At 45.9% G+C, this 20146-nt stretch overlaps 1 long non-coding RNA gene across 1 annotated transcript; it reads left to right on the top strand.

Moving 5' to 3' along the window:
- Window positions 1–582: 582 nt before the first annotated feature.
- On the top strand, window positions 583–8772 carry LOC122096013. The gene is made up of 2 exons (XR_006145233.1): window positions 583–620; window positions 8653–8772. It is a non-coding gene; the product is annotated as an uncharacterized LOC122096013 (long non-coding RNA).
- The last annotated feature ends 11374 nt before the right edge of the window (window positions 8773–20146 follow it).

Genomic DNA, 20146 nt, shown 5'->3' on the forward strand with positions numbered 1-20146 from the left:
CTTGCACTCAGGGCCAGGGCGCCCACCCTGAGCTTTTTGTTCAAGGCTAGCGCTCTCTACTTGAGCCACAGATCCACTTCTGGCTTTTTGGGTGATAAACTGCAGGTAAGTTTCACGGTCCGGGCGGCGGTGGCTCACGCCTGTCATCCTAGCTACTCAGGAGGCTGAGATCTGAGGATCGCGGCTCGAAGCCAGCCCGGGTTAGGAAAGTCCCCATGAGACATCTCCAATTAACCATCATAAAACGGGAAGTTGCGCGATGGCTCAAAGTGATGAGTGCTAACCTTGAGCAAAACTGCTCAGGGACAGCGCCCAGGACCACACCTCAGGCTCCACAACTGACTCCCCCACCCCAACCCCCCTAAAAAAAAGGTTTCACGGGGCCCCGGGTGCCGGTGGCTCACAGTTGTAATCCTGGCTACTCAGGAGGCTGAGATCGGAGGATCATGGTTCAAAGGCAGCTGGGGCTGGAAGGCCTGTGAGACTTTCATCTCCAATTAACCACCAGGAAACCGGAAGTGGCGCTGAGGCTCAAGTGGCTGAGTGCTAGCCTTGAACAAAAGAACCTGAAGGATGGCGTCCAGGCCCTGAGTTCAAGCCCCAGGGCCATCGGGAGCGGGGTAAGTTTCACAGGCTTTCCTCCCCCAAGTTGGCATCAAACCGCGATCCTTACATCTCAGCTAGCTAGGATTACAGGTGTGAGCCACTGTCACCAGGCCTCCCTTATATTATGTACCAAGCGCTGAGCCTGCATTTGGCCACCCAATTCCACAACAATCTAGTGAAGGAAGTGCTGCTACAGGTGTCCGTTTAGAAAATACTTTAAAATTTGTAAACAGATGTTAGTTATATAGAAAATTGCCAAAGATGGGGCTGGGAAGGTGGCTCAGTGGTAAAGTACTTGCCTTGCATGCATGAGGCCCTGGGTTCAATTTCTTAGCACCACATAAGCAGAAAAAAGCTGGAAGTGGCACTGTGGCTCAAGTGGTAGAGCACTAGCCTTGAGCTGAAGAGCTGAGGGACAGTGCCCCGGCCCAGAATTCGGGCCCATGACCAACCAAAAGAAACCAAAACAAAAACAGAAAATTGGCAAAGGTGGTTCATAAAGATCAACTATATTCACGTGGTTTCCCTTATCGTTAATGTGAAGTTAAGTCACTTGTAAGAAGAATGGGTTTGGTGCATACATTTGTATTTTTTCTCTTTCTGTTCCAGGATCCCAACCTTGCATTCATTCTTCATGTCTTAGGTTGTTTTGGGCTGTGATATTTTCCCCAAAATTTTCTTGGTTTTGATCATCTTAGACAGTTAGGAGGTCAAATCATTTTATTGAGGCTTAAAGGTGGAGAAGAGTTGAAAAAGCACTGGAATCTGAGCTCTGATTTCCTTGACCAGGATCTTCCTGGCCTGTCATCCCAAAAATCATTAAGCACTAATTCTTGAATATAATCACTCTCCCCTCAAATAATCTCCTTGTTAACATCAGCAGTGGTTGTTCATTACTCCCTATCCCTAAGCATTAATCGATTTTTTTTGTTTGTTTTTGCTGAAGGGACAGAACCTGGACCCTTGTCAAAGGCAAGAGATTTACCATTGAGTTACTCTGGCCTGCTACTAGTATTCTAGTATTTATATGGATATGTCCATGGATTAGCCTATTCTGTACATCTCCTACGAAGAGAAGCACACAATATGTAACCATTTATGTCTAGCTGTTTTTTTTTCTTTTTTTTGTCAGTTGTGAGGCTTGAACTCAGGGCCTGGGCCCTGTCCCTGAGCTCTTTTGCTCAGCTGCCACTCTACCACTTTGAGATACAGCTCTACTTCTGGTTTTTGAGTTGTTAATTGGAGATAAGTCTCGCTGGGACTTTTCTGCCCAGGCTTGCTTTGAACTTTGATCATCAGATCTCAGCCTCCTGAGTAGCTAGGATTACAGGCATGAGCCACCAGTGCCTGGCACTTCTTTATTTTATTTTTTACTAGTCCTGAGGCTTGAACTCAGGGCCTGGGCAATGCTCCTGAGCTTCTTTTGCTTAAGGCTAGTGTAATACTATTTAAACCACAGCACCACTTCTGGCTTTTTCTGTGTATGTGGTACTGAGGAATTGAAACCAGGGCTTCATGCATGCTAGGCAACCACTCTACCACTAAGCCACACTCCCAGCCTACCCAGTGCTTATGTTACCATAATATTTTTAGAGTTAATCAGTCCTATAGCTAATATCAGCATTTTGTGTGTGTGTGTGTGTGTGTGTGTGCGCGCGCGCGCTAATACCAGAACTTGAACACTGAAGGCCTCCTGTTCTCACTGGAGTTTTTTACTCATGGCCCTTGTTTCCAGTCTGTCGTTTTGTTTGTCAACTTGAGATAACGAGTCTTGAGACACAGACTTTTATCCCTGGGCTGGCTTTGAATCATGATCCTCAGATCTCACCCTCCAGAGTAGCTGGGATTATAGACATGAGCTACTGGCAGGCCCACCTTCATTCCTTTTTTCATTTTTTTTTATTCTGTCTTTTGTCTTGCCACAGTTCTTCATTTCCCTCCCGCCCCTGTTTTGGTACTAGGGCTTGAACTCAGGTCCCCATGATCTTGTTGTACTTTTCCCCTTACAGATGATTTTCTGTCGCTTGAGCCTTACCTTCTTTTCCAGTTTTTTACTAGTTGACTGGCAATAAGAGTCTTTTATATTTTGCTACCCAGGCTGGTTTCAGACCTTGATCCTCAGATATCAGCCTTCTGAATAGCTAAAGTTACATTACAGGCATGAGCTATCAGCACCTAGCAGCTTCATTCCTTTTTTTTTGTCGGTCATGGGGCCTGAACTCTGGGCCTGGACGCTGTCCCTGAGCTCCTCAGCAAGGCTAGCACCCTACCACTTGAGCCACAGTGCCACTTCTGGCTTTTTTCTGCTTATGTGGTACTGAGGAATTGAACCCAGGGCCTCATGCATGCGAGGCAAGCACTCTACCACTGAGCCAACTTCCCAGCCTTCATTACTTTTTTTTTTGGGGGGGTGGGGGTCCGGTCATGGGGCCTTATCTCTGGGCCTGGGTGCTGTCCCTCAACAATTCAGCTCAAGGCTAGCACTCTACCACTTGAGTCACAGTGCCACTTCCAGCTTTTTTCTTATATGGTGCTGAGGAATCCAACCCAGGGCCTCATGCATGCAAGGCAAGCGCTCTACCACTGAGCCACCTTCCCTTCATTCCTTTTTATATAAACAAATAATATGGTATGGTAAAGATTTGTTTGTTTGTTTTTTGTTTTGAGTCTCTTTTTTTTTTTTTTTTTTTGGTCGGACGTGGGGCTTGAACTCTGGGCCTGGGCGCTGTCCCTCAGCTCTTCAGCTCAAGGCAAGCACTCTACCACTTGAGCTTCAGTGCCACTTCCGGTTTTTCTGGTGGTTATTGGAGATAGGAGTCTCACAGTCTCTCCTGCCCGGGCTGGCTTTGAACCGCGATCCTCAGATCTCAGCCTCCTGAGTAGCTAGGATTACAGGCATGAGCCACCAGCGCCCGGCGGGTCTCATTCTGTAGCCTTCGCTGGCCTTGAATTTGTATCTCTGCTTCTAAAGTGCTAAAATTTCAGGTGTCACCATGCCTGACTCTTCACATTTTATCTTAATTAGATGATGGAGATTTAGTTTCTACTGTTTGCTATTATGAACAATGTTACTATGAATGTCAATGTACAAGTGTAGGTGTGAACGTATGTTTTCAGTTCTCCAGAGTGGGATTGTTGGGTCATATGGTAACTCCTAGGTTAGCTGTGGTGCTGGTCCTAGGACTTGAAATCAGGGCCTGAACTCTGTCCCTGAGCTAATTTTACTCAAGTCTAGCATTCTTATCCCTTGAGCGACAGCTCCACTTCTGACTTTTTTTTAAATGAGTGCTGAAATCCTAGCTGCTTAGGAGGCTGAGATCTGAGGATTGTATTTCAAAGCCAACCCAGGTAGGAAAGTCTGTGAAACTCTTACCTCCAATTAATCACCAGAGTTCTAACCTTGAGCAAAATAGCTCAGGGACACACCTAGGCCCTGAGTTCAAGCTCCATGTCGGAAAAATAAAAAAGTCACACAGACTTTCCTGTCCAAGCTGGTTTTGAACCAGCAACCCTCAGATCTCAGCCTTCTGAGTAACTAGGATTACAGTCATGAGCCATCAGCAATTGGCTCTGGTTTAGCTTTTTGAGGGACTACCAAATTGTTTTAAAAAATGGTTGCATCCTTTATGTTTCTAGTAGCAGTATATGGGAATTCTGATTTCTCTACATCCTCACCAAGGCTTATTATTGTTTTTTTCCTTATATCTATATATCTCCTAAAGTGATATATTTCAATGTGTATGTGTGTGTGTGTGCTACTCAGTGTTTGAACTCAGAAGTTCATGTTCTTAGTCATTTGAATCTGGTGCTCTACCACTTGAACCACACCTCCATTCTGGCATTTTATTGCTCAGTCTGGCTTCAAATCCTCTAGATCTTAGTCTCCTTGTAGTGTGGATTGCAAGCATGACCCATCAGTGACTTTCCTCACTGCTTTTGTTATGAGTTTAAGCGAGAGCTTAGATATTGAACTTCTCTTCATATGCTTATTGACAATTTGTATATTTTTCTTTGGCAAAATACTTTTAATTGGCTTTTTTTTTTTTAATTTGTTTGTTTGCTTGTTTGGGCTGATACTGGGGCCTAAACTCAGGACCTCTCGCTTCCCATTGGCATTTTCTGCTCTTAGGTAGTACTCTACCACTTGAGCCATACCTCCATTTCTGAATTTTTTTCTAGCTAATTGGAGATTTCATCCTTTCAGATCCTTGCCAGCCTAGGCAACAGGGTTCAAGGCTAGTTTGAGCTACATAGTGAGATCCTGTCTCAAAAAAGAGATGGGGAGCCAGGCGCTGGTGGCTCACGTCTGTAATCCTAGCTACTCAGGAGGCTGGGATCTGAGGATCGCAGTTCAAAGCTAGCCTGGGCAGAAAAGGCTGTGAGACTCTTATCTCCAATAAAAACCACTAGAAAACCGGAAGTGGCACTGTGGCTCAAGTGGTAGAGCACTTGCCTTGAGCTGAAGAGCTGAGGGACAGCACCCAGGCCCAGAGTTCAAGCCCCAGGACCGACCAAAAAAGAGAGAAAGAGAGAGAGAGAGATGGGGCTGGGCTCAGGTGGCTCACACAGGAAAGTACCAGAGACTTTTTTTTTTTTTGGGGGGGGGGTCCGGTCGTGGGGCCTGAACTCTGGGCCTGGGTGCTGTCCCTCAGCTCTTCAGCTCAGGGCTAGTGCTCTACCACTTGAACCACAGCGCCACTTCCGGCTTTTTTCTTTTTGCTTATGTGGTGCTGAGGAATCTAACCCAGGGCCTCATGCATGCAAGGCAAGCGCTCTACCACTGAGCCACCTTCCCAGCCCCCCAGAGACTCTTATCTCCAGTTAACCACCAGAGAACAGGAAGTGAGCTATGGCTCAAAGTGGAAGAGCCACTAGCCTTGAGCTGACAAAAAATAAACAACATGACTTACAACAAACAACCCTCCCCCCTGATTTTACGGACTTACTTTAGGGATCCAGAAGAAAATGAGCAGAGTCAAAAACTAGTAATTGTACAAAGTTTGAATCCTTGTCTTGGATCTAAAAGAAAAGAAGCCAGGCACCGGTGGATCATGCCTGTAATCCTAGCTACTCAGGAGGCTGAGATCTGAGGATTGCAGTTCAAAGCCAGCCTGGGCAGGGAAAGCTGTGAAACGCTTATCTCCAATAAACCACTAGAAAACCAGAAGTTGTACTTGGCTCAAGTGGTAGACCCCTAGCCTTGAGCTGAAGACCTGAGGGACAGCGCCCAGGCCCAGAGTTCAAGCCCCATGATGGATAAAAAAAGAAAAGAAAGGGCTGGGAAGGTGGCTCAGTGGTAGAGTCCTTGCCTTGCATGCATGAGGCCCTGGGTTCGATTCCTCAGCACCACATAAGCAGAAAAAGCTGGAAGTAGTGCTGTGGCTCAAGTGGTAGAGCACTAGCCTTGAGCTGAAGAGCTGAGGGACAGTGCCCAGGCCCAGAGTTCAGGCACCATGACTGGCAGAAAAAGAAAAGAAAAACCAATGGATCTGGAAAAGAATCAGTGTCCTTGGTTCCTTCCTTCCTTCCTTTCTTCCTTCCTTCCTTCCTTCCTTCCTTCCTTCCTTCCTTCCTTCCTTCCTTCCTTCCTTCCTTCCTTCCTTCCTTCCTTCCTTCCTTCCTTCCTTCCTTCCTTCCTTCCTTCCTTCCTTTTGTTTATGTGGCACTGAGGAATCTAACCAGGGCCTTATGCTTGTTAGGCAAGCATTCCACCACTAAGCCACCTTCCCAGCCCCAAGTGTCCCTGGTTTCTAAATTGTTCAAAAGATCCTTAGATCAGCTCAGAGGCCTAATTATAGACATCTAGGCTCAAATCTAGAAGAATGTTTTACACCTTACTCTCTTCCACAGCTACTGTTGCCACCTGCGCCAATGCCTCACATTCAGCATGGACATTGTTGCTTAGAAGTGACATTCAGCCTCTTCACTGACCTTGAAAATGGTGCCTAGATTTCAGCATACCATTCATATGTATGTCATATGTATGGCTTGGTTAATTCCATAGGTATTTAACAACACCTCTTTATTATACCATGTGTGACTTTGCTTCTGTATTTACTTAAAAACACAACTTTAGAATTGACCACTAGGTGGCACCATCTCAAATTATACTATAGGGTAGACATTCAAAGATAGATTTCTTTATGAGATCTCCCTCAAGAGTGTCAAGTTTGCTGGATGCTGGTGGCTCTGGTGCTGGTGCTCATGCCTGTAATCCTAGCTTCTCAGGAGGTTGAGGTCTGAGGATTGCAGTTCAAATCCAGCCTGGGCAGGAAAGTCCATGAGACTCTTATCTCCAATTAACCCCCAGAAAACTTGGAGCCGTGGCTCAAAGTGGTAGAGTGCTAGCCTTGAGTAAAAAAGCTGAGGAACAGTCCCCAGGCCCTGAGTTCAAGCCCCATGACAGACAAAAACAAAAGTATCAAGTTTAAAGTTGTGGGTCAAGTCCTGATATGAATTTAAAGAACTCAACCAAGTGATATAGGCAATTGATTGTGTAGTACCGGTGGCTGCAGTCTCTCCTTCTCTGTTCTTTTTTTTTTTTTTTTGTCAGTTGTGGGGTCTGGGTGCTGTCCCTTAGCTCTATCAGCTCAAGGCTAGCGCTCTACCACTTGAGCATCAGCCCCACTTCTGGCTTTTTCTGCTTATGTGGTGCTGAGGAATTGAACCCAGGGCCTCATGCATGCAAGGCAAGCACTCTACCACTGAGCCACCTTCCCAGCCCCTCCTTCTCTGCTCTTTAGTCTGTATTAGTTGAATATCTTTCTTGTAGATCAGTCAATCTTTTCAAGAAATGGATCTTTCTTGAGGTGAAGAGAGACTGAAACAGGCTCTCACTATGTAGCCCAGGATGCTGGATTTGTATTCACATCTTTCTGCCTCAGCCTCTCAAGTGCTAGAATTATAGGCATGTACCACCACACTTGGCTAGAATGGCTCTCCTACCTCTATGTAAACCATTCATGTGCATGTGTGTTTCCTCAGTGGAGTTGGTTCAGTCTTAGAACTTATCCAATAGTCGGTAGTGCACAAAACACCTTTGTCCCTTCATTTATCAGTAAGACTGAAGGAAAATCAGAAGGACCACAGAATCTATGCCTTAGGGCAGTACCTGAAGCCAAGGACACACTACTTAGAGTAGATAACACCAGTGGAAATAAATCCAGACATCTTGTCCTATGGGTTTTTGATTGTTCCTGGCTCTTTGCTACTGTTATCTTCTGTTGGTGATTGAGCCATATTTCATAAACCCTGCTGCTGGCAATTGGAAAGTTAATTCAGCTGCAATTCTCCCTGCATCTCATCCCTGTGCTCTTGCTTTCTGCTTTTCCCTCCCTAGACTCTGGTACCCACCATCACTCTTTCTACTTCTACGAGTTCAACTTTGGTATGTTCCATCAAGAAGAGAGTTTGTCTAGTATTTGTCTTTCTGTACCTAGCTTATTAATAATCAGATTATCTTGTGACCCAGAAATCCTATTGCTGGATAAATACTCGAAGGAAAAGACGTAGGCCCAGCTAGAGGTACCCGAAGTACCATGTTCATATTAATTGCAGAATTCTTTAGATAGCCAAAGTATAGAAACAGCCTACTAGCCAGGCATCAGTGGCTCACACCTGTAATCCTAACTACTCAGGAGGCTGAGATCTGAGGATCATGGTTTAAAGCCAGCTGGGCAGGAAAGTCTGTGAGACTCTTATCTCCAATAAACCGCCAGAAAACCGGGAGTGGCCCTGTGGCTCAAGCAGTAGAGTGCTCGCTTTGCGCTGAAGAGCGCAGGGACAGCACCCAAGCCCAGAGTTCAAGCTCCAAGACCAACAACAACAACAAAAGAAACAGCCTACTTTTTGTTGTTATTTGTTTTGTTTTTGGAGGCATAGTCTTAATATGTAGCTTGGGCTGACCTCAAACTCATATTCTTCCTCCCTCTGCCTGCCAAGTGCTAATATTATAGGTGTGCACCATTAATCCTTGTAAGTCTGTCATTTTCTCTTTAGTGGTAGAAGGATTTGAACTCAGAGCCTTTTTCTTTTTCTTTTTTTTAGATCCGAGACTGGGATTCAAACCTGAGGCTGCTGCTTACTGAATGGCGCTCTCCCAACTGAACCACACCTTTAACCCAAACTCAGAGCCTTGTACATGTTAGACAATGCTCTACAGCTGCCTCCTGTCTCTGGTCCTTTTTTTGTACTAGATTATTATTATTCCTATTATTATTATTATTATTAATTTTTGCCAGAGTTTGAACTCAGAGCCTCACTTGAGCTATATCTCCCACCCTGCTTTCCATCCTGGTTATTTTGGAGATGAAATCTCAGACTTTTTGCCAGGGCTAGTCTTTTTTTTTTTTTTTTGGGTCCGGTCGTGGGGCCTGAACTCTGGGCCTGGGCGCTGTCCCTCAGCTCTTCAGCTCAAGGCTAGTGCTCTACCACTTGAGCCACAGCGCCACTTCCGGCTTTTTTCTTTTTGCTTATGTGGTGCTGAGGAATCGAACCCCGGGCCTCATGCATGCAAGGCAAGTGCTCTACCACTGAGCCACCTTCCCAGCCCATCCAGGGCTAGTCTTGAACTACAATTCTGTAAGTTTCTCAGCCTGAGAAACTAGGATTTATAGATATGAAGCTACCCACTGATGCCTAGATCTAACAGTTTTTTTTTTCTTGTCAATAGTGGGGCTTGTGCTCTTGTTTGACCTTTTCATTCACAGCTGGCACTCTACACTTGAGCCATGCCTCTGTTTCTATTTGCTAGATTTGTCTGCTTGGGCTGGCTTCAAACCTCAATCCTTAGTTCTCAGCCTCCTGAGAAGCTAGGATTTACGGTGTGAGCCATTGGTGCCCAGCTAAGAACAAGTTTGAAAAGAAAGCCTAATTGTAACTCTTATACAATTATGAAGGACAGGCCATTCTAAAATGATATCAAGCCTGGTGCCAGTGGCTCACAACTGTAATCCTAGCTAAGATCTGAGGATCAAAATTTGAAGCCAGCCTGGGCAGTGTTATGCCAAGGTCGCAGGACTCCCACCAAGAAGACCACTGAGAGTCAGACTCCACAATAAAACTCCCGTTTTATTTAAACGGGCTGCAGCTCGGGCCTTGTCCTACACTCCAACACAGAGGAGCCCAGGAGGAGAGCCCCGAGCTAAGGATTTGCAGGGGTTATAAAGGCACACAATCAACCAGGTGTTTGGATTACCACCACATGTTGCTCTGTTCTGAAACAAGCAACAAATGGTCACTGCCTCAAATACTCTATCCTTTCATTCTTCCCCTTGACTTATGGTCCTGAGCCACAATCTTGTGGCTCTGGCCCCAAACTAAACTCCAACAGCTCTTGATCTTAAACGGGTATACCAATAACAGTCTATTTTTCTTTTCTTGAGATGTATGCGGAGTGGTTGGGTAGGATGCTTGGAGACTCCTTTCCCCACGGTCATCCAGGGCAAAGGGGTCAGCCAGTCTGGTGTGGGAGCAGTGGATCCAAGCAGCAGTGCCGTCCACCTTAAGGGCAGTGGGTATAGCCAGTAGCACCATGTAAGGTCCCTTCCACCATGGTTCCAGAGATCTCAAGTTGTGCCTTCGAACAAACACCCAATCCCCTGGTTTAAACAAATGGTGGGTAGGAATAGAAGCAGAATCATATAATGCTCTAAGCTGCGGCCACATACTCTTATGCACCAGCTGTAAATAGTCAAGCTTACACAGAAATTAAGTATCATCCAAATCAGCAAGAAATTAAAGCCAAGCCAATAGGGTGAATTTCTTATTCTAAACAAGGCAAAAGGAAGGAGCGATACCCAGTCTGCGACAGTCTCCAAGGCCAATTTAGTTAAGGTCTCTTTTAGAGTCCAATTCATTCTTTCTACCTGCCCTGAACTCTGGGGTCTATAAACACAGTGCAATTTCCAATCCGTCCCCAGTGCCGCGGCTATTCCCTGATTTACTTTTTGTTTTGTGATGTTTTGTTTTTGGGTCCAGTCGTGGGGCCTGAACTCTGGGCCTGGGCTCTGTCCCTCAGCTCTTCAGCTCAAGGCTAGCGCTCTACCACTTGAGCCACAGCGCCACTTCTGGCTTTTTTCTTTTTGCTTATGTGGTGCTGAGGAATCGAACCCAGGGCCTCAGGCATGCAAGGCAAGCACTCTACCACTGAGCCACCTTCCCAGCCCCCTGACTTACTTTTGAGATGAAGGTCGGTCCATTGTCCGACCTGATGGTGGATGAGAAGCCATACCTGAGTAGGATTTCTTCCAGGATCTTCTTAGCCACGACATTTGCGGTCTCATGTTTTGTTGCGTAGGCTTCAACCCATCCTGAAAAGTTGTTTACAAAAACTAGCAAATATTTATATCCAAATTTTCCAGTTTTAATATCTGTGAGGTCTACTTCCCAATGCACACCTGGCCTATCTTCACGGAAGTGAGCTCCGTTTGTAACCGGTTGATTGGGGGCATTAGTGAGCTGACAGGCTTTACAATTTTTAACAATGTCCTCATTGAGTTGATTTCCTGCCTAATTTTTACTTCTGAGTGTCGGAGCAAGTCCTGCATTCTTCGGGTTCCCATGTGAGAGGCCCGATGGATTCTCTTAAGAATCCCCTTGCCCAATCTTTGTGGCAAGATAAGTTTCCCCTCACCAGTTTTCCACCAGTCTTTGTTTCCTTCTCTGTCTGGGGGTTTATAGGCCATGGGAATTTTCTTTATCCACTCCAAGTCTTCTTGGGAGTACTGAGGCTCAGGAGGCAAAGCTCATGGCCCTCGGTCTACTAGAGTCAGTACTTCCGCGCTGGGCTGGAGGGCCGCCTCCTTAGCTGCCTGATCAGCCAAGTTATTTCCTTTGGTTATAGAATCCATTCCGTTTTGATGGCCAGGGCAGTGCATAATGGCAATATTTGCTGGTTCCCATAAGGCCCAGATGAGGCTTAAAATTTCTTGTTTGTTTTAAATAGCCTTTCCCTCAGCTGTCAGCAGCCCCCTCTCTTGGTAAATGGCTCCATGGACATGCACGGTGGCAAAAGCATACTGACTGTCTGTGTAAATGTTTAGTCTCTTCCCTTTTCCCATCTGTAGGGCTTTTGTTAGTGCCACTAGTTCTGCTCTTTGTGCAGACGTTCCCTGGGGGAGTGCTTCTGCCCACATTACCTCAGTGTCCATGGTGACTGCTGCGCCCGCGTACCTTTTTCCATCTTGAATGAAACTGCTGCCGTCTGTGAACCAGGTATGCTCAGTATGCGATAGTGGCGAGTCCAACAAGTCTGGCCTCTTTTTCTTGGCCCGGTCTCTCTTTTCATGCTCAATTTCATGTTCTCTGTCCTTCCTTTCCTGTCTTTGCTCCTCTGTCTCTTATTGTAAACCTTTTCCACCACAGCTACTAGATCCCTAATAGACTTCACCAAATCTGTCTAGAGCCTGCAACTTCTGCTTTATGTCCGGTGAGGCAAACATAATCATCTGAGCTGACTCTTGGATGTCAAGATCATACGGTGTATATTGACTAAAAGCTTCCATGAGCCGCTCAAGATATGCTGCTGGACTTTCACTTCCTCCCTGTCTAACATCATAAACTTTGGCCATATTAGGTCGGTGAGCCGCCGCCTTGAGACCTGCCAACAGAGCCTGGCGGTAGACAAGGAGTCGCTCCCTACCTTCAACCGTATTGCAGTCCCATGTTGGTCGGATCTCAGGAAAATAGGCAGCGATCAGGACAGGATCTGTGATGGGTGCTCCTGTGGGGCCAGGGATATGTTTCCAGGCCGCCTCGGATACGTTCTCTCTCTTCAGTGGTTAAAAAGGACCTGACTGCAATCATCCCAAGTGGGCTGATGAGTAAAGAGAATAGTTTCAAGCAAACGAATTAAATCCTGGTGTTTCTCAGAAAAGGGAGCATTCTGGGTGCACCAATTGGAGCTGTGGCTCAAGTAGTAGAGCACTAGCCTTGAGCAAAAAAGTTAAGGGAGGGCTGGGAATGTGGCTCAGTAGTAGAGTGCTTGCCTAGCAGACATGAAGCCCTGGGTTCAATTCCTCAGTACCACATAAACAGACGCCTGAAGTGGCTCTGTGGCTCAAGTGGTAGAACACTAGCCTTGAGCCAAAGAAGCTCAGAGATAGTACCCAGGCCCTGAGTTCAAGTCTTAGTATTGACATACACACAAGGGAAAAAAATTTTTAGATGGGAAAACCCAGAAAGAATGAAAGGTATATCTGGTCAAAAAATTTTTTTCCTGGAGGATTACAGGTAGTTGAATGGGCCTCACCCCTCTTACCTACCTAAACCCATTGTCAAAGGATTAGGAGTCAATCCCTAGACTGATCTGGGCACCTGTATTTCCCCAGCTCAGAAAGAACAAAGGCAGTGAGTAACAGCTCTCATTTTAAAATTTTAACTCCCAGTTCTTGCATAGGAAGCAGGAAATGCTTCTCTTTTTTCTGTCCCTCCCTATATTATCCGTATTACACTGAAATAAATCCTTGCTAAAATTTTCACTTTGGATGACTGTGCTATTGTGAGATATCCCAAATGCTTTTCACTATTTTTTTTTTTTTTTTTTTTTTTGGTCAGTCGTTGGGCCTGAACTCGGCCTGGGCGCTGTCCCTCAGCTCTTCAGCTCAAGGCTAGCGCTCTACCACTTGAGCCCAGTGCCACTTCTGGCTTTTTTCTTTTTGCTTATATGGTGCTGAGGAATCGAACCCAGGGCCTCATGCATGCAAGGCAAGTGCTCTACCACTAAGCCACTTCCCAGCCCCCAAATGCTTTTCCTGAGTGGATTTGAAGGACTTATAATTTTGTGTGGAAACTGAGAGGTAGAAGAATCCCTTATTCATCCTCCAGTGATGTTTTGATATTACACAAATAACACTCCTGGGAGAGAATGAGAGAGAGAGGAGGACACTGTCCAAAAAGAAATGGACTTTTGGGCTGGGGATGTGGCTCAGTGGTAGAGTGCTTGCCTATCATGTACAAAGACCTGGGTTCCATTCCTCAGTACCATATAAACAGAAAAAGCCAGAAGTGTTGCTGTGGCTCAAAGTGGTAGAGTTCTAGCCTTGAACAAAAGAAGCTCAAGGACAGTGCCCAGGCCCTGAATTCAAGCCTCAGGACAAGAAAGAAAGAAGAAAGAAAGAAGGAAGGAAGGAGGAAGAAAGGGAGGGAAAAAGAGAAAAATAGAGAAAGAAACAGAAGAAAAGAGACTATTTGCCTGACTTATGTACTTATAATCCTCCTGCATGTTACCTTTGTAATAACAATAAAAATTCTAAAGCTAATTTTTTTCAATATTGGGAAAGAAAAGCAAATAACAGTTCTTATCCAATCTTCTTTTCTTTTTGTTGGTTGTGAGGCTTTAACTTGGGGCCTGGGCCCTCTCCCTGAGGTCTTTTGCTCAAGGCTAACACTACCACTTTGAGCCACAACTCCACTGCTGGTTTTTGAGTGGTTAATTGAAGGTAAGAGTCTCCGAGGGACATTTCCTCAGGGCTGGCTTTGAACGGTGATCCTCAGATTTCAGTCTTCAGAGTAGCTAGCATGATAGGTGTGAGCCACTGATAAGCCAAGTCTTTGAAGTACACTGGATAGAATGCAGATGTGAGGACTGAGCCCTTCCAATATTCCCATTCATGTGAAATTTGAACCATGGTCTGAAAAAGAGATAGCCAATCAATATAGTACAGGTAAAGGGAGACAGCCAATCAGCAAAATCCCCACTCACCTCATAAAAACCTGTCCCAACCCCATAACTGTGCAACAATAGCAATGCTTTGTTCCCTTAGCTAATTGCACACTGTCTGCCTTGTGCTAGCAGCTTAATAAGCCTCTCTTTATCTTATTCTCTTGGGTTGGTAAGTGTGTTTACCAATCCACAGCTCAACAGTAAACAAAAGAACGTGGAAGAAATAGTTGTACTGTCAAAGCTTATAGAATTCACAAACTTTATAGACCACGATAATGACAATGCTTCATAAATGTTAAAATGTGTTTGTAACTTTAACTATCACTATCCCTCAATACTGTGAAATTTATGTAATCACTTAGTATCAAACATTATTTTTGCCAGGCGCTGGTGGCTCACGCCTGTAATCCTAGCTACTCAGGAGGCTGAGATCTGAGGATCACGGTTAAAAGCCAGCTCGGGCAGAAAAGTCCCTGAAACTCTTATCTCCAATAAACGACTCAAAAACCAGAAGTGGTACTATGGCTCAAGTGGTAGAGTGCTTTCCTTGAGCTGAAGAGCTTAGGGACAGTGCCCAAGCCCAGAGTTCAAGCCCACGACTGACAAAAAAATAAAAAAATTTTAAATGTAAACAAAATCCACAACAATTTTCATATCCATTTAAGATTTTCCAAATCCTGTAGGGTTTAAGTGGCTATTTTCTATTCATATTAGATACTTTTAACATTATCTGGCTCCTATGTATACACTGATCCCTCTATCCCTTCTTTCCAAAAGAAGTTTCTTTTAGGTCTGGGAAGGTGGCAGTAGTAGAATGCTTGCCTTGCATGCATGAGGCCCCAGGTTCGATTCCTCAGCACCATATAAGAAAAAGCTGGAAGTGGCACTGTGGCTGAAGTGGTAGGGAGCTAGCCTTGAGCTGAAGAGCTGAGGGACAGTGCCCAGGCCCAGAGTTCAGGCCCCAAGACCAACAACAACAAAAAAGTTTCTTTTAAAAATGAAAGTCTGGGGGCTGGGAAGGTGGCTCAGTGGTAGAGCGCGTGCCTTGCATGCCAGAGGCCCTGGGTTCGATTCCTTAGCACCACATAAGCAAAAAGAAAAAAGCCGGAAGTGGCGCTGTGGCTCAAGTGGTAGAGCGCTAGCCTTGAGCTGAAGAGCTGAGGGACAGCGCCCAGGCCCAGAGTTCAGGCCCCATGACCAGACCCCAAAAAAAAAAAAAAACGAAAAATGAAAGTCTGGGGGTTGGGAAGGTAGCTCAGTGGTAGAGCGCTTGCCTTGCATGCCTAAGGCCCTGGGTTCGATTCCTCAGCACCACATAAGCAAAAAGAAAAAAGCCGGAAGTGGCGCTGTGGCTCAAGTGGTAGAGCGCTAGCCTTGAGCTGAAGAGCTGAGGGACAGCGCCCAGGCCCAGAGTTCAGGCCCCACGACTGGACCCCCAAAATTGAAAGTCTGGGCCAGGCACTGGTGGCTCACGCCTGTAATCCTAGCTATTCAGGAGGCTGAGATGATGGTTCAAAGCCAGCGCGGGCAGGAATGTCCATGAGACACTCATCTCCAATTAACCACCAGAAAACTGGCAACGGTGTTGTGGCTTAAAGTGGTAGAATGCTAACCTTGAGGGAAAGAGCTCAGGGACAGCACCCAAGCCCCAAGTTCAAGCCTCACAACCGACAAAAAAAAAAGAAAAAAGAAGTCAGCCTTAGTGCCAGGTCCTCATGCTTGTAATCCTAGCTACTCTGGAGGTTGAGATCTGAGGATTGAGGTTCAAAGCCAGCCCAGGCAGCAAAGTCTGTGAAATATTTATCTCCAAATTGACCACCAAAAAGCCAGAAAGGGAACACTAGCCTTGAATGAGAAAAGTCAGGAATAGTTTCCCAGGCCCTGAATTCCAGCACTAACAAAATGACTAAATGTCTCCATCGTCTGAATGGATATGTCCTGCTCATCAGAGAAGCTGGTAGGCTAAGAGAAAGTGTAACAGAACGGAAAACAGCAGGGCCTGCTCTCCTTTCTGTTCTGTTTTCAATATAATTATTGTCTAGACACAGAAACAAACACCCAGTGGTTCTGAGTAATTACTTCTATTGTTTATGCTGTTGAATCCGTTTGGAGGGGAGGACTGGCTAATGAAGAGGTTGACAGTGTTCCCTCCTTCCCAGTCAGCACAGATTGGGACAAATAGGGCTTTAGAAATATAAACAGTGATTTCAGTGTCTTCATTAACCTACCCCTTGATTCCCATCTGTGTCTGTCTGTCTATCCGACTGTCGGTCCATCTGTCCATCCATCTGTCCGTCTATCTATCTGTCTGTCCATCCATCCATCTGTCTGTCTTATCTATTTATGCCAGTACTGGGGCTTGAACTCAATGTCCAGGCACAGTCCTTTAGCTTTTTCTGATCAAGACCACTGAGGCACAGTTCCGCTTCTGGCTTTCTAGTGGTTAATTGGAGATCGATGTCTCACAGATTTGTCTGTCCAGGAGCCAAGATCTACAGATCTCAGCCTCCTGAGTATCTAGGATGATAGGTTTGATTTCTTTTTATTGTACCCTGGGTATGAGTTTCTAGTGAAGTTAATAGCTCAAGAGAGCTGGTGAACATGACAGTGATTGTACTGCTTTTTTTTTTGGTCAGTTGTGGGGCTTGGGCGCTACCCCTACTGTCTTCAGCTCAAGGCAAGCTTTCTACTGCTTGAGCCACAGAGCCACTTCCAGTTTTCTAGTGGTTAATTGGAGATGAGAGTTTCACAGACTTTTCTGCCCGGGCTGGCTTTGAACTGTGATCCTCAGATGTCAGCCTCCTGAATAGCTATGATTACAGGCATGGGCCACCGATGCCCGGCTGATTGTACTGCTTTAGTATCAGAGCAGCCCTTCTTCCTGATTACTCGCAACCTCAGCTTTAGCTTTCTGAACCTTAATATCCTCCACTGAAGAACAGAGATAACAGATTCAATTTTGTTGAGCAGACTAAAGAGCTATGTGAAGCATGTGCCTGGGTTTGGGGGTCTGTGATACAGGCAGTACTTGCCATAATTGGTGTGTGTGTGTGTGTGTGTGTGTGTGTGTGTGTGTGTGTGTGTGTTGGTTGGTTGTAGGGCTTGAACTCTAGGCTTGGGTGCTGTCTCTCAGCTCTTCAGCTCAAGGCTAGTGCTCTACTGCTTGAGCCACAGTGCCACTTCTGGTTTTCTTTCTTTTTTTTTTTGGGGGGGGGGGGGTCTGGTCGTGGAGCCTGAGCTCTGGGTCTGGGCGCTGTCCCTCAGCTCTTCAGTTCAAGGCTAGTGCTCTACCACTTGAACCACAGCGCCACTTCCAGCTTTTTTCTTTTTGCTTATGTGGTGTTGAGGAATCGAACCTAGAGCCTCAGGCATACAAGGCAAGCGCTCTACCACTAAGCCACCTTCCCAGCCCCACTTCTGGTTTTCTGGTGGTTAATTGGAGACAAGAGTCTCATGGATTTTTCCTCCCAGGCTGGCTTTGAACCACAATCCTCAGATATCAGCCTCCTTAGTAGCTAGGATTATAGGTGTGAGCCACCAGCACCCAGCTGCTTGCCATCATTGTAACTAACTGAGCTGTTTTTGCTGGGGAAAGGTTACTGCAGTGATGCTCATTTCAAGATGAAGATAAAGACATTGCCAGGCTGAGTGCACATGAGCCCTCTGGCCTGGCTCTGAATTTTCAGGTCCCACTGCCAGGCAAATGCATGTGTGCGCATGGGTGTGTGCATGTGCACGCGCACGCACGTGCACACACACACACACACACACACACACAGTAAAAGATGGGAGGCATGGCTCAAGCAATTGAATACCTACCTAGCAATCATGAAATTCTGAGATTAAATCTTAGTATGTGGCCAAGTGCTGGTGGCTAACTCCTGTAATCCTAGCTACTCAAGAGGCTGAGATCTGAGGGTCACAGTTTGAAGTCAGCCCAGGCAGGAAAGTCCACAACACTCATTGCCAATTAACCACCAGAAAACTGGAAGTAGCTCAAACTGGTAGAGTGCTAGTCTTCAGTGGGAAAAAACCTCAGGGACAGCACTCAGGCCCTGAGTTCAAACCCCACAACCACCACCGGCAGCAACAAAAAGAGTCCAAGACCTTAACAGGTACCCACCAAGAAGATACACAGATGAAAAGATGTTCCCGTCTGGTATCATCAGGGAAATGCAAATAAAGCATTGAGTGTACATATTAGGAACAGTGATAACACCAAACGTTGGCAAGGCTGCAAAGAACTCTCATTTCTTGCTGGCAGGAATGCAAATTAGTACATATACATTGGAAGACAGTTTGACAGATTTTTACAAAATAAAACATGTTCTCTTTATCCAATTTTTGTGTTTTTGTTATTGAGATAGGGTCTCAATATGTTGCTCAGGTTGGCCTTAGTCTTGAGATCCTTCTGTTTCTGCTTCCTGAGTGCTGACATTATAGGCATGTACTAACATACCTGACTGATACATTCTCATTAGATGATCAAGCAGCCATATTTCCTCATATTTATACCGATGACTTGAAAACTTATGCCCACACAAAACTCCACATACAAGCCGGGTGCTGGTGGCTCACGCCTGTAATCCTAGCTACTCAGGAGGCTGAGATCTGAGGATCGCGGTTCAAAGCCAGCCCGGGCAGGAGAGACCGTGAGACTCCTATCTCCAATAAACCACCAGAAAACCGGAAGTGGCACTGTAGCTCAAGTGGTAAAGCGCTCGCCTTGAGCTGAAGAGCTGAGGGACAGCGCCCAGGCCCAGAGTTCAAGCCCCACGACCGACAAAAAAAAAAAAAACAACTCCACATACAATTGTTTTTAGTAGATTTGTTCATCATTGCTAGAAGTTGGAAGCAATCAGGTTATCCTTCAGCAGATGAATAGATGTACAAACCATGCTACCACATGACATTTAACTAGTAATTAGTGCTAAGACATAGCCATCAAGCCATGGAAGAAGCCTAATGTTCTGTGTAGGTGTGTGCATGTATGCGCGCGCATGTGTATGCGCTCTGCTATGGGCTCAGTGCTGTCCTATAGCTTTTTTCACTAAAGGCTGGCATTCCACCCCTTGAGCCACATAGCTCTACTTCTGGCTTTCTCCTGTTTAATTGGAGAAATTAATCTCCAAGATTTGTCTGCCTGTGGCTGGCTTCAGACCTCTCAGATCTTGTCTTCCCGAGGAGTTAGGATTACAAGCATGAGCCATGGATGCTGGGCCCTAATTAATGCAGTACTATGCCAAATATATGACAGTCTGGAAAAGGAAATAGAAACAGTTAAAATATCATGGGGCTAGGACAGTGACAGGGAGGCAGAACTGGGCAGAGCAAAGAGGGTTGTTCCTGGGTGAGGAGCAGTGAACTTCAGAAGCTGAAGATAGAAGAGTACTTGAGAGGGGCTGGGAAGGTGGCTCAGTGGTAGAGCACTTGCCTTGCATGCTTGAGGCCCTGGGTTCGATTCCCCAGCACCACATAAGCAAAAAGAAAAAAGCCAGAAGTGGCGCTGTGGCTCAGGTGGTAGAGCACTAGCCTTGAGCTGAAGAGCTGAAGGACAGTGCCCAGGCCCATAGTTCAGGCCCACTACCAGACCCCCCCCCCCCCAAAAAAAAAAAAAAAAGAAGAGTACTTGAGAAGGATTTATCTTTTTTTTTTTTTTTTTTGTCAGTCGTGGGGCTTGAACTCTGGGCCTGGGCACTGTCCCTCAGCTCTTCAGCTCAAGGCAAGCACTCTACTGCTTGAGCCACAACACCACTTCCAGTTTTCTAGTGGTTTATTGGAGATGAGAATCTCACAGACTTTCCTGCCCAGGCTGGCTGTGAACTGCGATCCTCATATCTCAGCCTCCTTAGTAGCTAGGATTACAGGTGTGATTAC

Source organism: Dipodomys spectabilis, unplaced genomic scaffold (genome assembly GCF_019054845.1).
Source record: "Dipodomys spectabilis isolate Male_0828 unplaced genomic scaffold, ASM1905484v1 ptg000365l, whole genome shotgun sequence".
In the NCBI taxonomy this organism is placed as follows: Eukaryota; Metazoa; Chordata; class Mammalia; order Rodentia; family Heteromyidae; genus Dipodomys; species Dipodomys spectabilis.